We start from the raw sequence: 13,608 nt of genomic DNA, 5'->3' as shown, positions 1-13,608 counted from the left end.
GGGGAGGGGTGCAGTGAAAAGCGAGGCTGACAGATACATAGTGTCACATAGGATGAGAGAAAGAGCTGCAGCTTCCCATCCAAAGAGCCGCATGTGGCTTGCGAGCCGCAGGTTGCCGACCCCTGCCCATGACTATTCTTCTAAGAAAATCTGTTACCATTGCAACCCTAGATTAGATCAGCACTTGTGGATTCTGAATTTATAGGTGATAACATTAGTGTGAGGAGCAAAGACTCAAACTGGTTGTCACAACCCAAACTAAAAAAGAGGAAGATTGTGAGACTGTGCAAGAAGCTAAGTATTCCTCTGTTTTACTCCATCACTTTTTAAAATGGGCCCTATATTCTGCATCAGCTGGGGATTATGTGACATTTTCATTTTTTTACTTGACTTAAGCTGGTAAATGGTATTCCTTATTTTTCTTTTTAATTCCCGAACTTTACTTTCTTTGCATCCTAATGCATTCTAATCCATTTTTATTATTTTATAGTAACAACTTAAAATTATTGAGCGGGTGGCCTCGCTTGCTGGCACCACATCCCCCTATTCACAATTCCAAACATTTGTTTTTTTATTTTTTTATTTTAAAGCATCTTTCCAATAAAGTATACAATTTATAACAGATCATAATATCTTGAATGTTTTATTTTTGTTAACAATTTGAGTCCTTAACCCATTTCACCCAAAGGCCATTAAGGACTCAATATTATTTCAATACATGTACAGAAGCTCTGTTTTTAATGGATTTTACATAGTTACATAGTAGGTTAGGTTGAAAAAAGACATAAGTCCATCAAGTTCAACCACTAGGGAAATAGAGATATCCCAGATATAAAACCCTGACATAGTTGGTCCAGAGGAAGGCAAAAAAAACCCTGATACAATTTTACTTTAACAGGGGAAAAAAATTCCTTCCTGATTTCATAAGGCAATCGAATGTTTCTTGGATCAACAGTCACTTTTTTTTTTGTTTTTTTACTTTCAAGCCATAATACCCAGGTATATTCTGTGCTCCTAGAAAAACATCCAGCTTTTTTCCTAAAGTAATTTATAGAACTTGCTGAAACTGCTTCCTGAGGGAGTCAATTCCACATTTTCACCGACCTTACACTGAAGAATCCCTTCCTTATCCAGAGCTTAAACTTCTTTTCCTCCAGACTCGGAGTGCCCTCTTGTTCTTTGTAATGATCTCAAAGTCAATAATGTGGAAGAGAGTTCTCTATATGGACCGTTTATACATTTATACAGGGTGATCATATCCCCCCTTAAACATCTCTTCTCAAGGCATAATAGGTTCAGTTCAGCTAATCTCTCCTCATAGCTGAGCTCCTCCATTCCTTTTATTAGTTTAGTTGCCCTTCTCTGCAATCTCTCCAATTCCACAATGTCCTTTTTGTGAACTAGTGACCAAAACTGGACTATATATTCCAGATGTGGTCTGACCAATGCTTTGTACAGGGGCAGGATTATGTCTCCATCTCTGCAGTATATTCCTCTTTTAATACAAGAAAGTTTTTTTGCTAGCTTTAGATATTGCAGCTTGGCATTGCATGCTGTTATTAAGTCCATGATCTACCAGAACCCCCAGATCCTTTTCCATTTCTACTCCCCAAAATGTATTCCCCCTAGACAGTATGAAGCATGCATGTTGTTAGCTCCCAAGTGCATAACTTTACATTTACCTATGTTAAATGTCATTTGTCACTTGGCTGTCCAATCAAACAGTACATCCAGGTCTGCTAGTAGATTATAGACGTCCTGTATGGACTTAATTCCATTACATAGTTTGGTGTCATCTGCAAACACAGAAATTGTACTTTTAATTCCAAACTTATCATTTTCAAACTATATCATCCTTTATCATTTATAAAGATGTTAAACAGTAAAGGTCCCAAAACTGAACCGTGGGGTACAGAACTAATAACCTTCGACCATTCAGAATATGAAACATATACAAAAACATATACGCTCCGTCGCTCTCCCCCTCCCCTCTCCATAGAGCATGAACGGTGCTGTATGTACAGCATCGTTCATGCATCGTGCAGTCCCTTGTCGTTGGAAAGGATCGTGAAAGATCCTTTCCAACGACAAAAATTGTACGCAGTGTGTACGCAGCTTAAGAGTCTCTAAAAATGTAAAATAATGGCTTTTTTTTGGGTTTGGGTTTGAATTACTTTCCTTTGCAATCTGTCTTTCATTTTACATTTTTGCACATTTTATCTCCTTTTTACATCTTTTGTTATATTTTTCTAGTTTTCAAATGATGAAGGTGATCCTTAATTTTTATATTTTTAGAATGCCCTTTTCTTGTTCCTTTTTTTAACTTTTTTAACGTCAGCTGTGAGCCACGTAGGTTTGGATTTTAGCCTCTTAAACTTATTACCCATTGGAATATATTTTTCAGTGTGCTTTTGTAGAACAGACTTGAAACATTCCCATTTCTGTTCAGTTTTCCTTGAGGACAATATTGTCTCCCAGTCCAAGACACAGAGAGACGCCCTTAATAATAGAAAATTTGCTATCCTAAAATTAAATTTTCATTTTTCCTGTTTTTTGCTTCCTGTTTACAGCTTACTTTAAATTAATTCATATTATGGTCACTGCTACCCAGATTCTCTTTTATTTGCACATTTGTTATATGCTCTGCATTGTTCGAAAGAACTAGGTCCAGCAGAGTATAATTTCTAGTTGGGGCTTCTATAAACTGTACCATAAAATTATCTTGTTTTAAATTCACAGTTTTTATTTCCTTTTGCTGTTTTTGTAGTGCCATTACTCCAGTCAATGTCAGGGTAGTTGAAATCTTCCATGATTAAAACACTTCCACTTTTTTAATGTTTTGTAAATAATAAGTTATGTGAATGATTTTAAAATTGTATTATTTATTGGAAAGGCACCTTAAGAATCCCACCCCAAAACAAAGCAAATGTTTGGAAGTATTTTATAGTATACTAAATCATGATTTTTGAAATGTTTGATATGTTGTAACTTATGTATAGCTGATCTGCATCTTTACCTTCCATCCTATACAGTTGCACACTGAAAATACACTGATTTCACTGCATACAGTCAGCTCTTTTCCTGTCTGCAGGACATGCAGCATCAACTACACCTTCCCCCCCCCCCCCCCCAAACCTACTGTTTTTGGCCTGTATTGTCCTTTTATTCACTTATTTTTTGACCAGGGATCATATATTGACCTTACTATTCAGATTTTTTATTACTACAGCTTAGTAAAGCTATGTACATCAACCTCCACTGCCTCCTTACATCAGGCATTATCTGCCATCCTGCATTTCAGTTACCATTGCTAAACTCATTTTTTAGATTGGTTGCATATAAAGATGATCTATTTTCAGTAATATCAGCCACACACCTAAAACAAACAAGCATGCATATAACTCTGTCTACTTACTGAACACCCAAGCCGTATGCTCATTCTGGCTCCGGTATTTAGAAGGTAATAAAGCCAGAGGGTCAGGACACCAACCAGGCAAGCTGATTTGGAATGAGATCAGCAATGAGAGCTTACAAAATCTCTTGGTATAAATCCACTATGTGGTTTTTATTATATTTACTGTGGGCAAGCAAATAGGAGTCTTAAATATGTTTGACAATGGCATTGTATACATGTGTTTATAACTAAACAAAAAGGAAAAATTGAGACCCCATGTTTCTTTTCAGTATTAAATTCATAAGTCCATAAGCTTTTAACCTTGCATGATTTTTGTTTGTTACACAGAAGTCTGAAACTTCTGATTGTACTGTGACAGTGTATAGGGTAAAACAAGCGCAATCGATGATCAATGCTAATCAAAGTGAAAGAAAATAGATAGAAACATAGTTTGAAGCAAGCTTTTCCAAAGAAATTCTAAGTTCTTCAGAAAGCTTCAGCCAGCCAAAAACTTTAGAGTGACCTTCCATTCAACTTTAATGATGATAAATGAAGATGATTGCTGTATTTCATTATAATCATACTGATAGCAGGATTTATTTTAAGCAGTACTAAAATTTGCTAGCAGCTGCATAGTGACAGCCTGCATAGCAATAAAGAAATGTTAAACATCTCCATACATGAGCTACAGGTTGCTTGAGGGTGGGATCACAGTCAGTCAGTGGTGGTGCATGTATTGCATTTAGAAAGACTTTCAATAACTCCAGTTTCAAATCAAATGTTTATTTGCTCTAGCACAGTACAGTCATCTGTTTTCTATCCATGACTGTTTTCTTCCCTGCATGGTAACTCTCTGTAAGCTTAGTTATACTTCCAGCTGTGCAACATCCAATGTCCTCAGCTGTTGTCATATCCTCCTGTTGTGTTAAAGCCCCCTGCGGTTTTACAGAATACCTGGGCGATGTAAGTAAGTGCATTCTTTACACTTTTTTTTTACATTCGCTGATTCGTACAGTGAGCTAGAAGAGGCAAAATGTCATGGGGCATGCAGTCCTTTTTTGGAAAAGGGGCCAGAGAGGGGCAGGAGGTAGTTCGATAAGGGGAGTTTGCCACACACAAATTAGGTCACAATCCCATGGCTGGTGCATTTGCATTGGTAGCTGCTTCATAGTGTGTCGGAGATATTCACAAGAAATTGTAGGACTGTAGAACCCTGACACTAGGCAGCCAAAAGGAAGTGTCTACATCACAAGACAGACCCTCCCTGTTGAAATGGAGACAAAAAAAAAAGACTGAGAAATGCGGGGTCAATTGAGTGGTTTAGTGTATAGTTAGAGGAAGGAAGGGGAATTAGATTTTGACTGGAGATCAGCTCTTCAGTAAACACTGAAGTACTAACTCTCAGGACTTGCTAAACAGAATTGCAGTTTTTTTGTTATTTTATACAATTTGCTAAATTTGTTCTTGGCAAACAGTTTGCTCTTGGTCAACATTAACTACTGTAATCTTGTTTATGTTCAGTGATATTTTTCCCAAATATCCCCTAAAGTTGTTTCTGTCCCTTGCCAAATTGTAAGATTTTCTGCTTGATTATTCACACATTTCTGCTGGCTTTCATGTGGATAGATTGTCATTAGGAAAGAAATGCAAGTAAAAATGGTGTATTGCAAACATTCCCAATAATCAAGTCTTGTGACTCGGAATATATGTAGCAGTAAGTAAACCTGTACTTTTCACTGTTCTTTGTTAGCGTTTTCACAAATACTAAAGTTTACTAAGCTTTGGGTTTTTAAAATAAGATCAGAAAATATACACCTATTCCACAACAATGAACATCCATCCATCAAAAATATTTAGTGCTCAAGTAACGCCATCTTATTCCAAAAATACCTAAAAATGTGTTCCCTCACCTTTTGTAACCACTTTTTAAATCACAAATCTGGTACCTAGTATTAGGGTAGCTATTTTTCTGTGTATGTTATTTAGGGCCTATTTACATATGTCTGTTTTTTTTTCCTAATAAAATCAGTTGAAACATTGACTCAGGTGTCACACACATTTAGATGTATTATGGTGTGCGTTGATTTGTAATGCAAAGTACTTTAGAATGCACGCCAAGGTATGTTTTGGTGCACTTCATTTTATTTTATTAGAATATGCATCTTCCATTAGGCAAGTATCCGTGCTTTATATTTCTGTATAAAATCAGTGAGCATTAGTTTTTACTTTAGATTCTTGTAATAAAAGTAAAATATACCTTTTTACACAATTACATGCTTTTTGTATTAAATGCCTTTCCTATTTTCAAATCGTCTATCTATATTTTACTAATTATTTATGCTTGCCTATTAAAGATTCAGGGGCATTAAAGCAGAATTACAAATTGCAAAAACTGTGTACAAATATTTCTATTTTGCAGTAAAACAAATCATGCCATTTTGACCTGGCTAAAAAAAATTGCCAAGGGTCCTATGTAAGGTAAGGATATCATCACCTCTAAGGGAGCCAGGGAAGGTGAGTTAGGTTCCTCTTTTTGTTTGTTTGTTTTGTTTTAAACAAATAGAAGAATATTTTTCCATTTACATAAACTTTCACAAACATTCCACAGAAATCTACTGAGCAGTGAAAGGATTTATAGGACCCCCCAATACTGCAGATTACCAAGCATTCGTGGCTGACAAATCCTGGAAGGAGATGACAAACAAAATAAAGTAATTCACCCATCTGTGAAATATTTCAAGGTCACAGCTGAGTTGGCCACAAGATATCTAGCTAAAAAGATAGAAGTTGACAGTAGTTAGAGTTTGGTAATATTTGCTCAGTGAGCATGAAATAAAATTTAACGTTGTGCTTTGACTGTATTTCCTAATTTATTATGGTTGTTTAGACTTCTTGGAAAATAAAATATCAGTTTATCATTATTAACCTATATAATACATGGCAGTCTTAAGTAAGAAACCTGGAGATTAATGGTAAAGGAAAAACATATTCATAAGTGTTCTTAAATGTTAAAGAAAAAAAGCATGGAAAAGTGAAAGCATGGATTTAAGACACACTATTTTTCATAGAGCAGTCAAGTGAGTATAGAGTATAAATCTTAAACACATTGGTGTATTTATTTCCAGTCCCAGCAGGATCAAGCATGGTCCGTGCATATATTCTGCTTACAATTTGCCTTTCCCTAGGTTCTTCTTTTTATTGCATACCTTATTTTAGACTCCATGATTATTCACCACTTGGTCTACAAAGCCTCCAGCAAGTAGATTAGTAATCATTATTACTACACAGTATTTATATAGTGTCATCATATTATGCAGCACTGTACAAAGTCCATAGTCGTGTCACTAACTGTCCCTTAAAGGAGCTCACAATCTAATGTCCCTACCATGGTTATATGTCATTTATATAGTCTGAGGCCAATTTGGGGGGAAAGCCGGAGTACCCGGAGGAAACCCACGCAGACACGGGGGAGAACCTGCAAACTTCATGCAGATAGTGTCCTGGCCGAGATTCGAACCTGGGACCTAATGTTGCAAAGGCAAGAGTGCTACCTCTGAGCCACCATGCTGCCTTGCATAGTAGTCATATGACCAAAAATCCCCGAAGACTAGCGCAGAGGCAGTAGTGCCTTAAGGTCTCATACTGCAGATACATCTCTGAACCCTAAGCATACTAACATAACAGGATGTACACTGCTGTATTTTAGGATGCATTCAAAACAGAAGATGATTCTATCAGGGTTTTAGCCTAGGCACAATTAAATTACTAGATCCTTTGTGTGTGAAATTCCCCCACCTACTAGATTGTAAGCTCTTCGGGGCAGGGTCCTCTCCTCCTGTATCACTGTCTGTATTAGTCTGTCATTTGCAATCCCTATTTAATGTACAGCACTGCGTAATATGTTGGCGCTATATAAATCCTGTTTAATAATAATAATAATAGATGTTTCCTTTAGCAAATTTGCACTTCACCAGTTAAGGTCCATTAGGATTGGAGATACTGTATGCATGATATTTTGTGTGTGTTTTGTTTTTAGTTCATATTACTTCAATATGTGCTGGAGCAATGTAAGTGATAACATCACAAATTTAAAACCAAATAGTCCCATTGTAGCATTACAATTTGTAACACATGCAGATCTAACCTGCAGAAATTAAATGGTGTGTAAAATGTGTAAAATCATTTTAGATTAGGGTTATATACTGTACTGTTTTAGTTAGGCCTTTACTGTGTTTAGTAGTGATTAAATGATGTTAGGTATGTATTAATCACTTGGTTTAAATTATACAAGACTTTAGTCAACGTGCATCGCTGTATTGTCTCTATGCAATCCCTCTAATTCTGGCTGTGCTAATGATGCTCAGTTATCATTGAGTGGGAGCACTGCCAGAAATGATTTTGAAAACAAATTCTTATTATTAAAGTCTTTTATCTTATGTCCTAGGGTCCTGTGAACAATAAAGAAACTCAATTACTTACTACTATTTCATCCAGCTTGTTATAAAGCTTAGAAGTATGATGGTAATATATGCTCATCTGGGAAATTCTACTCATTTATGCATTTGGTGCTTATGTTATAACAATGATGCTAAAAAGAACAGGTAGCAAGCACTAATTCTAGCATATTGTAGGTACAGATGCTCTGAGTGTTTGATATGGTAAACTTTTTTTTTTTTTTTTTTGGTTTGTTTCCCCACAGCTCTGTGGCGCAGTTTTTCCAGGTATAGGAGCATGTTGTCTCCAGTGTCGCAGTGCTCCCCTTTCCAGATCTAAACATTCTATCAAAGGGAGTTGTAAATTTATTCACCCATTAGGCTACAGCAGTGATCCTTTGTCAGGGTGGGCTCCTAAAGTAGGTATGTGGAACTTTCACATTTCTTCCAATTAGCAGGTAATAGTGCTCTTTTTCAAACGGTTGAAATGATGATTTATATGATGGTTTTATACATCAGTGGCCTGTGCCTGTTGTTGTGAAGTCCTGCATTTGTGAAAAAGAAAACTTTAGCAGGTGGACAAGGGGTGAGAGATTTACTGAGGTGGAAAGATTGGCTGCCAAGCCTGACATATTATATGTATGATCCTGTACAATTTAGAGAATTTTTGTTTTGACTGAACTTTTTATTTTTAAAAGAATTGCATTGAAATAAAGTGCAATTTTATTAAACTATGCTCTGTAACTTTGAGTATAATTTAGCATTTCTTTTTACTTTGTGGGATTGTATTTAACTGTGTGTTGCCTACACTGTAAAAATCTTATGTTTAATAAAAATTAAGATAAAATCAGTGTAACTTTATTTTGTAATAACCATAAAGTGGTTTAGTATTGCTGAGTTGTAACCTTTATAGCCTTAAGGCTGCGTACACACGTTGGATTTTTGTCGTTGGAAAGGATCTTTCGTGATCTTTTCCAATGACTAGACTGAAAGATGAATGAGTAAGTGCTGTACATGCAGTACTGTCTGCTGTATGTGGAGGGAAGAAGGAGCGGGCAGCCCCCCTTAGCGCTCCCTCCCCTTCACTTGTATTGCGATTGTTTGTCATTCATGGATCCACCAGATATCCGGACAGATATATGAACGAAGTCGTTTGAGTGCTGTACACACGCCAGATTCTCATCCTATATCAGCCCTGAATTGATAATCAGATGTGCATCTGATGTGATGTGTGTATGTAGCCCAGGTATAAACTTTCAGCCTTTCAAAAGGCTCTGAAGTGATCAATAATAGGTGGTCTATAGCATTATCTCAGGATTTTCTGTATGCTGTATATGGGGAAATTTGGCAGAAGCATATTTTTTAATAGTTATCCTCCACTCCCTCATATATGCCTTTTTTTTTTTTTTTTTTTTTTTTTTTTTTAAGTGAACCAGTGATTTGTTCATGCTTAAAAGTTTTTATAAACTGCAACGGAACTAAAACTTTAAAATATTGTTTTTACTGATGTTGGAGCTGGAGCAACTTTCAACCACTGTATCTCATGTTTATTTAGGAAAAAACATGTTCTAAGACTGATATTGTAGTTTTCTTATTTCTTTTAAGAAGTAGTAGATTATGTGATTTTCATGGATTCATTCAGTGCAGATTTAAAGCTTTTAAAACCATAAAAAGTCCAATGGCACATATACTGTTAGCATCCAGCAATCACATGCTATGGTATAATTTATAGTGACAGTCACTGTTGCTGAAGACAGAAACTGGGTCAACAATGACAATCTGGATAAATTGCACAAGATGTCTTTTTCCCAAAATTATGCATTTTCTGTGTTCTTCATTACCTTAAGATACTGTAAATTCTAGATTTTTTTTATTGTTGTTATTTTATTGTGTTTTATTTATATGGTTCAATAACAACTAGAGCACTTAGCAGAAAATTCTAAATTCTATTTTTTGTTAATATTCATATTTGGCATACATTGAGCTATGTGTTAAGGTATAGGAGAAACAAGTAGCCAAAGAACACAAAGCCTTGCAGGGAAAAAAAGACATTTAGCCTTTATATTTTTTGTTTGTGTACATACTCATAAGAAAGGAAAGTACACCTTTTTTTAGTTCATATTGGGGCATATTAGAAAAAAATATCATCTGGTCCAAACCAGGTTTAGAATTTATTTAAATCTAACTTTAGGTGCAAAACACACAACAGATTTCATCCTGGTATTTTTTAATTTAACAAAATGATGCCAAAATACAGAAGCCATGTGTGGAAAAACTTGTAGAACCACCCTCAGCAGCAATAATTAAAGATTATCATTTTCTGTTTGACTTTACCAGCCGCTCACATTCAGTTCATGGAGCTATGCAGGCATTATTTATGTACAGCTATTGAGCCCTTATTTACTCTTTAACCCCTTCTGCCCTTACTTTTAGTTTTTTGCATACCTTATTTTTTTAACCATTGATATTGTTGTTTTAAATTATTTTGTAATTTTTTATGAAACTAAAAAACTTAATCTTACAGTTACTTTTTAAAAACGGAACATTTGTCAATATAGAAAAAATATATTCATTTGTATTTCCCAAGTTTTTTTTTTCTTGCTTAAACCTTTTATCAATGTACTTACCGCAAGACTTGCTGGGATTTCTGTTTTCTTTCATTCTTCCTGTTATGTCCCTTGCTGAAATCTCTCTTCTTCTTCATGAGGTTGCCTTATCTTCCTTCGCATGTCTGAGATCTGGTAATATGTGCTTAGACAAGGCCACCAAATGTAAACAACCAAGCACCACTTAGGAGCTGCAACTGCATGAGATTGTTCACTGGTTATTTTACCATCAATGCACAATTTTAGTGTCTGTCAATATTTAGATTCACAATTGTAGTATTTAGAAACACTGGCAGAAAAAATGGCAAAGGGTTCCTTCTTCACCATACCCCCAAATTAACAAAATACAATTCACAAATGCTGTGGTCTTAAGTACTGTAACAGACCAGTCTGATTACATTGCCATTTTGTCTGTATATTGACATGTTATAGTTTCAATCTAATGTATATTTATGATGAATCATATAATGTATAGTGTTAGTACAGGAATTGTCTTTAAACTGTGTAAACAAATAGATAATGTTCCCTCCTTTTTCTCTGTAGGCTTTTTATTTTATGACCTGTTGATCTTACCATTATTAGCAATGTCAGGAAATTCTGGTCCAAGGGTGACAACATTGCCAAATGTGTCTGTGTAAGCTCACCTGAGGATAGGCAGAACATGTGTCTCTGTCTACAATGTGATTAACACAATATCCAGGCACTTCTGTGTTTGACTCCACCGCACCAAGGCCACTCCAACTCGGTTGACATTAGCTAGCCATGTTGTGATTCCCTTATGTGCACATATATGTTCATGGTGCACAGACCTGGAATTACTTCCCACGAGCTGCCATTCTGAGACCATGTCATGCACAGTTATTTGAAAGGCAAAAAGCTTTGAGTTTTGGAATACAAGGTTGAATTAACACCTGGTCACAAAGTTATTAAATGTTTGTGCATGACTACCTCCTTACATGCAGGTTTTCCATGTCTTTATATGTTCATATTGAAAAATGTAATCAATTCTGAAAGAGTTGATACCGTATATTTACATGGGTACTTTACGTTTACTTACTATGAGGTCAGTTAAAAGTACAATGAAACAAGCATTTGTTGTCCGTTTCGTCCCATGTGGTCTTCCTTTTTTTCCTGTCAATCTTTGCTATGTTCTTTATTTTTCTAACACCCAAAGAATGTACTTGTCACACGTCGATTCATGAGTGGAAAACTGTTGAAATAAGCATTTTTAAGTATGTAGTATATTTAGAAGACACCATTTTAATCACCATTGTGAATAATTCCTCATATGTGTGAATCTGGGCTCTATTCATATAGTGGTTTCCCATCCATAGACTCGGATAATGTGTCTCCTCTGACCATGCTTTCCATAAGCATTGGAGCTGTTCCATAGAGTGGGAGGATATAATATACTTTGCTCAGCACATTGTCTGACTAGCACAATTCAATTTGACCACAGGAGGGTTCCTGTGCTCTGTTCTGTTGTGGAAGCAGGCACTTCACCAGTCTGACTGCAGTACTTTGCAGAAACCATCTCAATAGCTGCACTCAGTGTGCCTTTGTTGTTCGAAAGATTACATAGGGAGTGAGGTTTGAGAAATTCCTTCCTTATCTCTAGAGCTAAAAGGAATGCAAACCTCTGGAAGATGAAAACTTTTGTCAAATAGAAAACAAAGAATTTTTTGTCACAAGTTTTAGGTGAACAAGCTATTTAATGTATCAAGACATGTTTTTTTTTCTTTTTCTTTTTTTTTTTACTAGTCAATTTTTGTTATTGAGCCATACGTTTGAGAGATCAGTTCATCAATGAAGTCTGGTCAAGACAAATATTCTTCTGGATCTCCACCCCAGACAGATTCTGCAAATTAGGATAATGAGAGATAATAATATGTAATAGAAAAAACACACATGCTCATCAAGATATATTTGAGATAGTTCTATAGTTATACATGGACATATAATGACTTGCCTTGTGGGTTTAGCAACTCTGGGGTAAAATGTGCTTCCAGCTGATTTTTGGTTGTGAAGTGATCAGAGGTGGTAGTCCATGTGTACAAATGACCTTGCACACCTGATGTGACCGCTTTCTGACTTTCTCACAGAAAATGATTGGGTCAGAAGGGCAGAAATTTGAATACTCACAGTAGTAATGCTTATCATTGGCAGCAGATTTGCACATATGTACCCCTTCTAAGAGTCCTGGAAATTATAATGGTCATATAGGAATCTCAGTAATATAAGTTAAAATCAGCATGTGGTAAACTTACTGTTCTTAGTTTTTAAGGTTTTTCTAATACATCTCTGTTGAATAATTTTCTTCTTATTGTTGGGTTAGTAAGATGACTAAATCTGTAACAATTATGCTGAATGATGAAAACACTAAAATGTTCTCATGCACCGACGATTTATTGTAAATAAGGTACACGCAGGGTTTAGATATAATCACAGAATCCTGGAAGATGACTTGGGATACTGACTCTCTTGGAGGAGTTATTCAAGTTAGTTCTTGGCCATGGCAGAAATAGCTAATGTCAATAGTTTTTGTATAAGGAAACTGAAATGTGAAAGCAGTATCTATTCTAAAAGCGCATATTGTCAGTGATGAACGCATCTTGCCTGTCAAGTGAACTTTGTGTATGCACTGTGCAGTTACAGTTGCTAATCCATAACAAGAAGATGCATACAATAAAGAAGATGCGAGATGTTTCATTTGGCAGGTATAAGACCCTAATGTATGTTATAAAAATATTGTACAAACATCTGGTCATGAGGTTCAATGACATCCATAAAGTTCTAGTCACTGTTTGAAGTCAGATAAAATGCCCTACATCTTATATTTTACTGGACCTATATTGCAGGGAACTATTGAATGCATTTTTACTTTCCTACTGATATTTACTGAGAACATGGTAAATGTTTCCTGTTAAACTTGCACCCTGCTTCCAAAGCTGAAATAGCTTCATCTAAGTTACTGATTATTGGGCTTCTAGGTCTCTCTGTCTAGAGGCACAAAGAGGAAGAGTCTGCAAAGGGCAGAGGCAGCATTTTCTAGCGAACAAATATTGAAATGAGCTAGGGATTACTTGAAGTACACCAACAATAACTTTGAAACTTGCTTTAATTTTTTTTAAATGAAAAAAAACAAAAACAAAAAAAAACTGTGAATTTTCCTAAG

The 13,608-nt window shown here is 35.7% G+C and overlaps 1 protein-coding gene across 1 annotated transcript in view; it reads left to right on the top strand.

Annotated features, from left to right (window-relative positions):
• GRIP1 (glutamate receptor interacting protein 1) overlaps positions 1–13,608 on the top strand; it is a 240,039-nt gene that overhangs the window by 51,753 nt on the left and 174,678 nt on the right. The gene's annotated exons all lie outside the window — the stretch shown is intronic.

This window comes from Pyxicephalus adspersus, chromosome 2, assembly GCF_032062135.1.
Source record: "Pyxicephalus adspersus chromosome 2, UCB_Pads_2.0, whole genome shotgun sequence".
In the NCBI taxonomy this organism is placed as follows: domain Eukaryota; kingdom Metazoa; phylum Chordata; class Amphibia; order Anura; family Pyxicephalidae; genus Pyxicephalus; species Pyxicephalus adspersus.
Note: the sequence above shows the minus strand (reverse complement) of the source record. Positions and strands in the feature narration are given on the sequence as shown.